Source organism: Haemaphysalis longicornis, unplaced genomic scaffold, assembly GCF_048455015.1.
Source record: "Haemaphysalis longicornis isolate Haplotype H1 unplaced genomic scaffold, Haemaphysalis longicornis Haplotype H1 scaffold_7, whole genome shotgun sequence".
Lineage (NCBI taxonomy): Eukaryota > Metazoa > Arthropoda > Arachnida > Ixodida > Ixodidae > Haemaphysalis > Haemaphysalis longicornis.
The window spans coordinates 129,483,574-129,493,846 of NW_027526422.1; positions in this window are offsets into that span (position 1 = coordinate 129,483,574).

Genomic DNA, 10,273 nt, shown 5'->3' on the forward strand with positions numbered 1-10,273 from the left:
ATGAGACGAATGAACCCTTCACGGTTACAATAACTGAGACTGTAACAGAGAAAAAATTGCATTTTCAATGTCCACGTTTGTACAATAACGAACAATCTGCTGCCATTTTAAAGTTCACAAATGTGGGAAAAAAAACGGCAAAACTCTTAGTTCCGGCACATATTAAAAAAAACGCTGTTTTAATTTTTGCGAAACTATCCCAACATTTTGACCGCTAAATTTGCTTTGGTGAGAAGTAGAAACACCTTGCATCATATCGATACTGAGGTGTGTAGAACGCCCCACACCACTTGAATGTACTCTGGGAATGCGTGCAGTTGTTAAGAAAAAGGAACGATTTTCTTCAGATTCAATTTTTAAAGCTTCCTCTAGACTTTTAAAGCGGTGACACTGTTCCTTTAGAAAAGGCATTTTGCCTTATGGAGCAAAATCATATCGCGAACACATTGGATCCGTACACACTGCAATCCAAAATCCGCACTATTCGCTCTGAAAAATCAAATATTTCCTATAACAGAAGTTGCAAAAATTTTTGCTTTTTATTTTGCGGGAATAGCGTGTGCCTGACTCTACTTAGCGATCCCTATTTTTGTAACTCGCACGCCCGCACACTCGTGAGGCGCTCAGAGTGATTGGGTACTACCAATCGGGCCGGGCGGGACTACTTCACAAATGATAAACTGAAGTTCTCAACGCAACGTCAGACAAAACATAATCTGGCTTGTACGCGATGGCGAGGAAACTTGTAAAAAACACTTCGAGACCAAGTAAATTCTGGAAGAATTCCGCATGTGCAGTCAAAGTGTATGGGCAGCGACTGCTACAATTCATTGGGGCCAAAATATGGAACGATATACCCCAAGAAATAAAAGAATCAAAAAGGTTTAGTTACACCATGAAAAAACACTTGCATAAAGAAACCTAGCAAAAATGAGTTGTAATACGAGTGTGGAGCCTTTGCTACTTAACTGCTCATTCCGTCTTATTCCCACACACTATGTATCATATACAAGCCTCCTTAACCCACATTCATTTTATTTTGAGGCCCGTGCGAGGTTTCAGTTGGCTGTAAATATAGTGCGAATATATTTTGTATATGTACCAACATCTTTTGTTTTGTATATGTAAAATGTATATTCTTTAAAAGCTCATGTTCTTCTTGTATAGTCCGTGTATAAGCCTTCCTCGCCTGTATATATGTGTGCGTTAATATTTATGTTTGTGCAGACGTATGTATATATGTATATATATGTATATATATGCACATATATATATATATATATATATATATATATATATATTGTGAGGCCGTAGGTAGGAGGCGACCAGACCGTGGCTTCGTACCTCCTTTATTCGAAGGCGAGTCGAAGAGAACCCAAGATGGCGATCAAGCCCAAGAGCTGATGATGATCTCCGAAGAAGCAGGATCGTCGATGATGATGAGTATGTACAACGAATGAAGAAGTGATCACCTCAAGCCGGTGGTGATGATAGTGAGCAATTGCTGCCTACGGTGGCAGACAAGCTGTAGCCTCAAACAAAGCTCACACTAATGCCTCCTCTGGGAAAAGCGGCCGCCTGGCCGCGGGTTATGCAGGATCACGACGATTGAAGGCCTTAAGTCGGGACACGTGTAGAATCTCTGTACCACGACGACGGCGGTCCGAAGTTCCACAGACAGGGGTGACGCGATAATTTACGGGTGAGGTCGCCTCAAGAATCTTGTAAGGACCAAGGAAGCGGTGTAAAAATTTCTCGCAGAGGCCGGGAACGCGAACCGGTGTCCAGATCAAGACTTCGTCACCAGGGGAGAAGTAAACAGATCGATGAGCAGTGTCATAGCGCTGTTCGCGGTCCTGTTGACTAGCTTGAGTGCGCGTGCGAGCAAGCTGGCGGCAATGTGCGATGCGAGAAACGAATTGTTCGGGGGACGATGCAGAAGGGGAAACCGGAGCGGTAAAGAAGCAGGTATCCAAAGTGTGTGGAGGGTGCCGACCGTACACAAGGTAGAATGTGGTGTATCCTGTGGTGCGTTGAACTGCGGTGTTGAAGGCAAACGTAACAAAAGGTAGGATAGTGTCCCAATTCCTGTGATCAGGCTGTATGTACATTGAGAGCATGTCGGAAAGAGTGCGGTGAAAGCGTTCCGTAAGGCCGTTAGTTTGAGGATGATAACTCGATGTCATTCTGTGAGAGGTGTTAGCAGCTTGAAGTACATCGGAGAGGACCTGCGACAGGAAACTCTTGCCCCGGTCACTTAGGAGGACGCGAGGTGCGCCGTGGCGAAGTAAAATATTGTGCAAGAAAAAGTGAGCGACGTCAGCAGCGCTGGCCGAACGAAGTGGAGCCGTCTCCGCGTAGCGAGTTAGGTGGTCAACGGCCGTGACGATCTAGCGGTGACCAGTGGCCGTCATAGGCAATGGACCGTAAAGGTCAATACCGACCACTTCAAACGGTGTAGCTGGGCATGAAACCGGCTGCAATAGACCGGCGGGTCGAGACGTAGATCTCTTTCGATGTTGACAGGGCGCGCAGGAGGCGCCGTATTTGGCGACACTAGTAGACAGTCCCGGCCAAAAGAAGCGACCTCGAATGTGTTCGTAGGTTTTGTGAAATCCAAGGTGGCCAGCGGTTGCGTCATCATGGAAAGCTTGCAAGATGCTTGAACGAAGGGAACGAGGCACAACTGGAACCCATCCGGCACCATCGGTGTGGTGATTGATACGGTGCAGCGCGCCATCAACCAACCGGAAATTTCGTAGTTGCCGACGTAGGCGGCTATTAGGTGGTTGCGTTGAACCGGTGAGCCGATCGATTATGTTTCGGCAGTAGGTGTCGGCGCGTTGACAGGCGACCAAGTCGCGAAAGTCGGCAGACGTAACATCTATGGGTGCAACGGGCAGGTGGGGCGCATGGGTGGGTGACACCAAGTCGTCCGACAACTGCGTGAGAGGGCACCGTGAAAGCGCGTCTGCGTCGAGGTGCTTGACTCCGGACTTGTACGTAACCGTAAAGTCGTATTCTTGCAAGCGCAGCACCCACCGTCCAAGTCGTCCAGACAGGTTCTTTAAGGAAGACAGCCAACACAATGCGTGATGGTCTGTAACGACCGTGAAATGTCGGCCGTAGAGATATGGCCGGAATTTTTGTACAGCCCATACAACCGCCAGACACTCTTGCTCAGTGATTGTATAGTTCTGTTCCGTGTGTTCCGTGTTCCGTAGCAAAACGGCGCCGAGTCCTTGCCTACAAGCATCGGTATGGAGTATGGCTGGTTTCGTGTCATCGAAATGACATAGTACTGGTCCGGAAGTAAGTGCCTGCTTGAGATTTTGAAAAACTTTTTCGCAGTCATCAGTCCAGACGAATGAGGTTCCGGAATGCAGTAGCTGGTTGAGGGGAGAAGCCAGGGTGGAAAAATTCCGGACGAAACGACGAAAATATGATGCTAGTCCGAGGAAACTGCGAAGGGCTTTTTGGTGTTGGGGGCGAGGAAAATTGGCGACTGCGGAAATTTTGTCTGGGTCGGGCCGGATACCGTCCTTGCTGACTACGTGACCGAGAACCTTAATAGATTTTCGGGCGAAGTGACATTTCTTGGTGTTCAAAGTCAGGTTGGCGTTAGCCAGACTAGTCAATACTTCATCAAGTCGTCGGAGATGTTCAGAAAAACTCGACGAAAAAATTACGATATCGTCAAGGTAACATAGGCATGTCTTCCATTTAAGGCCGCGAAGGACTGTGTCTATCATGCGCTCAAATGTAGCAGGGGCATTGCACAAGCCAAAAGGCATTACGTTGAATTCGTATAAGCCATCTGGAGTTGCAAACGCCGTCTTCTGTTCGTCAGACTCGTTCATGGGGATCTGCCAATAGCCAGATCGCAAGTCCAAGCTCGAGAAATATTCAGCGCCTTGCAAACAGTCGAGCGCATCATCTATGCGCGGCATTGGGTCGACATCCTTTTTTGTGATCTTATTCAAAGCCCGATAATCTACACAAAAACGTACTGAACCATCCTTCTTCTTCACCAGGACGACGGGGGAAGACCACGGGCTGGAGGACGGACGAATAATGTTGCGTTGAAGCATGTCCCCAACGTTTTCTTCAATCACTTTTCGTTCCGATGAAGACACGCGGTACGGGCGACGACGAACGATTTGTGTCCCTTCCGTCTCAATACGATGCGCTGCCACGGATGTTTGTCCGAGTTTGCTGGAAAAGCAGTCAAAGGAGTCCTTGTGTTTTTCCAGGAGCTGAAGAAGGAGTTGTGTTTCCCTTTCTGTGAGGTCTGTGCTGATAGTGGCCGCCAGTGTGGAAAGTGATCGTCCAGAATCTGAAGGCCGTGAAACAGGGAATACCGAGCAGAGGGGAAGAAGGGACACGGCTTCGCCATTCACAACAGAAGCAACGTTGGTGCCTTCGGGTAGCCTAATCGGCTCGGAAGTGGCATTGGTAGCTAACAGCGTCGCCGAGCCTTCTGTGAATCGGACGAGACACGTTGCGATGACGACTCCTTTGGACATAAAACGCGGTGATGGAACTATCATCACGTCACCGTCCCTGATGTGCGCAGAACGAACAGAAAGTAATGTCTCTTGGTCTGGATATAAAATGCAGTCGGCACTGGCTGTTAGTTGCATAGTACGTTGCCCCTCCGAAATGCTGGGATGCTCAGTATCTGTCATTGCAATTTCGGGTTGGTGACAGGAAATGACGGCGGAGGCGGAAGACAGGAAATCCCAACCCAAAATCAAATGATAAGCACAGGGCGACAACACTGCACACTGAATATGATGGCGAAGGCTACCGATGAAAACTCGCACTGTGCATTGTCCGGAGGGCCTAATCACAGTGCTGTTGGCTCCTTGTAAAGAAGGTCCGTTGTAGGGTGTTCGTACCTTGCGTAAGCGTGCACACAATTCCGCACTTATGACTGAAACACTAGCACCAGTTTCAATTAAAGCATCGATGTGAACACCTTCCACTAAAACAGACAGCAAGTTCGACGGACGCTCTGGAGGACTTGTAAGCTTTGCAGGAGATGCAGTTTTCCCTCCCAAAACTGCATTAACTAGTTTTCCGGGCGGTGGTCGGTGATGTAAGACGCAGGGCGAAGAGGCGATACCGAGCGGCGACCTGGTGAAGGCGAGCGGGGTCGTAGTCCACGGGAGCTGCGGGGAACGTCGTTAGACTGCGGAGGAGACGGGGAGCGGCGGGGAGGTGACTGGTACGCACGCCGCCGGTAGCCGTAGTAATTCGGGGCCACGTTCTCGCGTTCATAGGCGGCGTAGCCACGTCGTTCATCCCGTTGGCGACGTCGACAAAACCGGGAGACGTGACCTCGAATGCCACAATAGTAGCATACGGGGCGGTTGATGGTGGTATCCTGGCGGGCTGGAAAGTAGGGCGGCGAGCTCGGCACACGAGGCATGGCCGCCACATAGCCAGACGACGGGTGAGCCGTGAGTGGGGACAGCGGCAGGGGTGTCCGTCCAACGACCTCCGAGTAAGACGGTGTTGAAGGAGCCACAGGATGAACGGGAGGCCGTAGTACCGGCATGGCGGCAAGCTCCTCTTTAACCATCTCGCGAAGGCCAGTTGCAGGAGATGTTGAGGGGACACCATGTGTGCAGTGAGAGACGTCGCCATACATTTCCTCGCGAATTATAGCGCGAATCACCGCACGAAGGTGTTCATCTCCAAGATGAGTAGAAGCCATGTCCCGTGGAAGGCGGGTCGACTGACGTTCGTCGAGACGCTGACAAATAGAGATTACGTCTGATACGGTGTCCAGGTTCTGAAGGACAAGTGCGTTGAACGCGAACTCGCTGATGCCTTTCAGAATGTGACGGACACGGTCGGACTCCTGCATATCTTTGTCGACGCGGCGGCATAGCGCTAGAACATCCTCGATGTACGAGGTATAGGTCTCGTTAGCTTGCTGCACACGGAGATCCAGTAACCTCTTTGCGTTGTCGCTCTGAGCTTTAGTGGAGCCAAAAATCTTTCGCAGCTCCGTAGTGAAGCCAGCCCAGTCAGTAAAGTCGTGCCGGTGGTTTAAATACCACGTCTCAGCGACCTGTTTGAGAGAGAAGCCGACGTTCAACAATTTGTGGAGATCATCCCACCTATTGAACTGGCTGACGCGGGTGTAACTGTCCAGCCACTCCTCGACGTCTTCTCCCCGAAGACCATAGAAGTGGGGCGGGTCGCGCTGGGGACTGGTCACGATGCATTGCAGGGGCGCGGAGACAGCGCCACTCGGAGTATCTTGCGACATGGGCATTGGTCCCGAAGGCAAGCGGCGACCGGAACGGAGCTCAAGGGGTGTCGAAGGAGAGGTAAAGCTCAAGATCGAGTTGCAGCTCCACCACTTGTAAGGCCGTAGGTAGGAGGCGACCAGACCGTGGCTTCGTAGCTCCTTTATTCGAAGGCGAGTCGAAGAGAACCCAAGATGGCGATCAAGCCCAAGCGCTGATGATGATCTCCGAAGAAGCAGGATCGTCGATGATGATGAATATGTACAAGGAATGAAGAAGTGATCACCTCAAGCCGGTGGTGATGATAGTGGGCAATTGCTGCCTACGGTGGCAAACAAGCTGTAGCCTCAAACAAAGCTCACACTAAATATATATATATATATATATATATATATATATATATATATATATATATATATATATATATATATATATATATTTATATATATATATATATATATATATATATATATATATATATATATATATATATATATATATATATATATATATATATATACTTGAAGTTTGTTGAACACTTTAATTAGGAAGGTACGATTTGATGCGACCGAAGTGCCATTGTATTCTGTTTGTGGACCCTAAAACTAGCCTCTGGCTATTGGGTCCAACACTGTTTTTGCGTATGCTGTTCTGTACAAAAATGAATAAAGCTTCAATCAATAAAAAAAAGCTGTCTTTAATAGAGGAGAGGACTAACCAAGTTTATTGTCTTACATCTTGCAACCTGGATGAGTCAAATGTATTCAACAGCCAGAAATATGCTTCTGCGCGTACTCTGCCAACTAGCACGTTTATGCTGCTTACACGGTAAGTACCACGAAGCTAACTATACATGCCACTGAACTGAACTCGCATTCATTGTCAGAGCCCATCATATCAATGTGATTGGGGGGGGGGGGGTTCAGAAGTACACAAAAGGCGACTCTTTCATGCTCGAAAGACTGAATATTCCTGTAGAAGATAGGGTCGGGGTGGGGACGGCGGGAGGGGGGAATTCACGTTGTCACGGGGGAGCCAGGCCACATTGGTAAGGAGGCACTTGACCCTAAGAGGAATCTGGATTGTATTTGCAAGGAATTCATGCGACGTAGTTGTAGGTACATTTGAACACCAGGCTACATTTCACAAGATAAGGAAGGTCTCAAGTATTGGAATTCCTACTTTCGGAAACACAGCAACTGCTGTCTAAGAAATTGAACTGCGGCTACATCACGCGAAAGGAAGTTTTTAGCTACAATTGAAGAAAAATGTAATAGTTATGACGAGTGGGTAGCCTCCCGCGGCATTCAGCACTGACGCATGCGGCCCAAAATTTAAGAGATAAGCAGCAAGTACATGGGATTTGCAAGCAGAATATCTTGTGTGTACCCTTTATGGAAACTCTAAATACCTATATGGCTAGAAACTTTAGTTAGACAGGTGTTACGCTGTAGTATGCAATTTCAATGGGGTGACGATTGTTTATGGGGTCAAACGCGGACTTAGAAACAACCATCTACTGTAGCCTGTCTAATTTCATGTCAGCTGTAAACATGTGCCTTTTGTACAAGACCACGTGATACATATCAAGGACGTAGGTACAATACTACGTACTTTCTCAGCACACCACCAGGAGCATGGCGGACAGGGCTCCCTTCTCGCGCTGTACACACTCCTGTATCAATATGACACAATGTTTTTCTACTTCGAACCAAAGTATATTTAGCGAAAAACATGGGCGAGTTTCAGAATTGAAAGCGCGCTTTTTTTAAATATGGGGCTAAACCGAAGAGCACTGTCGTTTTTCCTCCAGTTCATATACTTTAAATATAGCGGAGATCGGTTGCTATGGTGTCATCGGGGTCAATAAAAATTACATTTTTTTCTGTTTCCTTCTCACTTTCGTATCCTGGAATGGTTCATTTACTTCTATACAATATATATATATATATATATATATATTTCGGTATTTAGGTATTTTAGGTATTTAGGTATTTCCTAGATAAATGTTTTCGAAGCTAGATGTCGCTAAAGTCGGGCGACGCGCACGGGCATGTAGCAGTGGGGGTCCACGTAGTCGGGCTCCATACTTTTTACAGTTGAACAAAATTTTATACCGGGAAAAAAGTCTTGGATCTCAATATTGGAATATCCAGAAAATGAAAAAAAAATCAGGTGACGTGATCAGGTCGACTCGCCACACTTCGTTTGGTCTTATCTGCAATCACCCTCTAGAGCCACGTCGAGTATTCGTACGTGGTGGCTCTCTAGGGGTCGGGATAGCTTCTTAGGGGTATTTTATACCTTCTTAGGGGTATTTTAAACACAGCTAAGTGCGCTATTCCTCGTTTACCAAACGCAGCTTGCGGTGGAATCAGAACCACGCAATACAGAAAAGTCTTTCAAAAATTTATCTAAGTAGGCGCTATATATAATGTTTAATTTCGATTCGTTTATGCTCAAAATACAAGCCTTCTTTGATTTTTGAAAGACCAGCGGTAATCATTTTCCACTGTTGTAATTTTGCGAACTTATGCAGGTGCCAGATTCAGTTCCGATGGAAAACACGTCGGGGTGGTTCATTGGCTAGGTCGTTGTCCTGCTGAGCCCAAGAACGTAGCCGATTCCCGGCCGCGACGGAATTGTTCTGATATAAATAGAAAATTTGCTGTTGGTTTGCTTTCGTTAACCCTAGTTGATAGGGATGGCTTCCATGCCCTGGCTAGGCCCATTGTCGACGTGTGGTTTCGCAATAATATACAGACGTGTTTGCAATTAATAAACTGTTTATTCACCATCTTTTTTTGGCTCAAGCCGTTGTTTAAGCCTCACCGCTGTACCAGGGACCACAGCTGGGTGTTCACCTTCCCCCATAGTACACTGCTCTGCACCGCACGTGACCTTATGGCCTTGGTTCGTGGCGCGCGCTTATCGCTGCGGCGGTGGCCTCCTAGCCTTCCTGGTGGGGGTAGACACGAAGGTCCCGCACAGGTCTCCGTTCTCTCGACGACTATCTCTCCCCTCCGGTCTATATCTCTCCTCCATCGGCCACTGCTCCGTGCCGGGCGCTTACGGTAGGGGGTGTTCTTTGACGTCTAGCTTTCATGGGAAAAACTGCTCGGGACCACGAACTGGTCCCGAGATACCGTAGTGTAGCTTTCGCTACAAAAAAGCAACGCCTGTGTGTCGAGATTTGCGCGCTCATAAAATATCACCACGTTTCTCAATCCATTCTGGTCCTACCGTGCTCTGCGCAGAATAGCGCTCGTGCAGCGTCGGCACAGGAGTTACCGAAAATTTAAATTATTTGCCTGCAGGTGGAGAGGTGCGTTGATGAGGTGGCGTCAGTTGCGGGCATGGATGGCTACCGTATCTGCCGCCCGTACCATTAGTGAAAGGGCGTACGACGAACTTGTTTAGGCAGGCGTGGCACACGTTGAAAATGCTTGCCGTTTCTTTTACATCCGCTGAAGTGTCGTTGTCCTCCTTTCCAGAGTTCCGTTGCCACTGTGCCGTATTCCATCTGATTTTAGCAAGAAGGAAGGGGCGAGCCCTCGCAACGCGCTGTGTCAGTTCTGTCTTCCCAGTGCCAGCGATGACGTAATCGGCGGACGCTTGATGCGAACAGCTGATAGCGGATGGCTAGTAGCCAAGGGGAAATCGAAAAATGAGCCTAGTAACGGTGGTGGCGTTAGCAAGATGACCAACACCTCTGTCTCCCATTTGGTACGGGTTGGGCTTTTATTTTACTTTATAGCCCTTTATTTTGTCTGTCTCCGGCGAGGGAAGAGCAGCCAACAGCTCCACTCTTTCCCCACTATTGCACGCTGCGCGAATATTTAAAGCGAAACTTTAGCGTTCTCACTGGTGTTGTTGTACGCCAATACTCTCTGCTGGAAAGCCAACTTTCTCTGGTGATGATGATGAACCACCATGATTGAAGTGAAATAAAAAAGCACTTCCTTCGGCTGATATTGAACGTGGTTTCCTCGCATTATAAAGCCAACGAC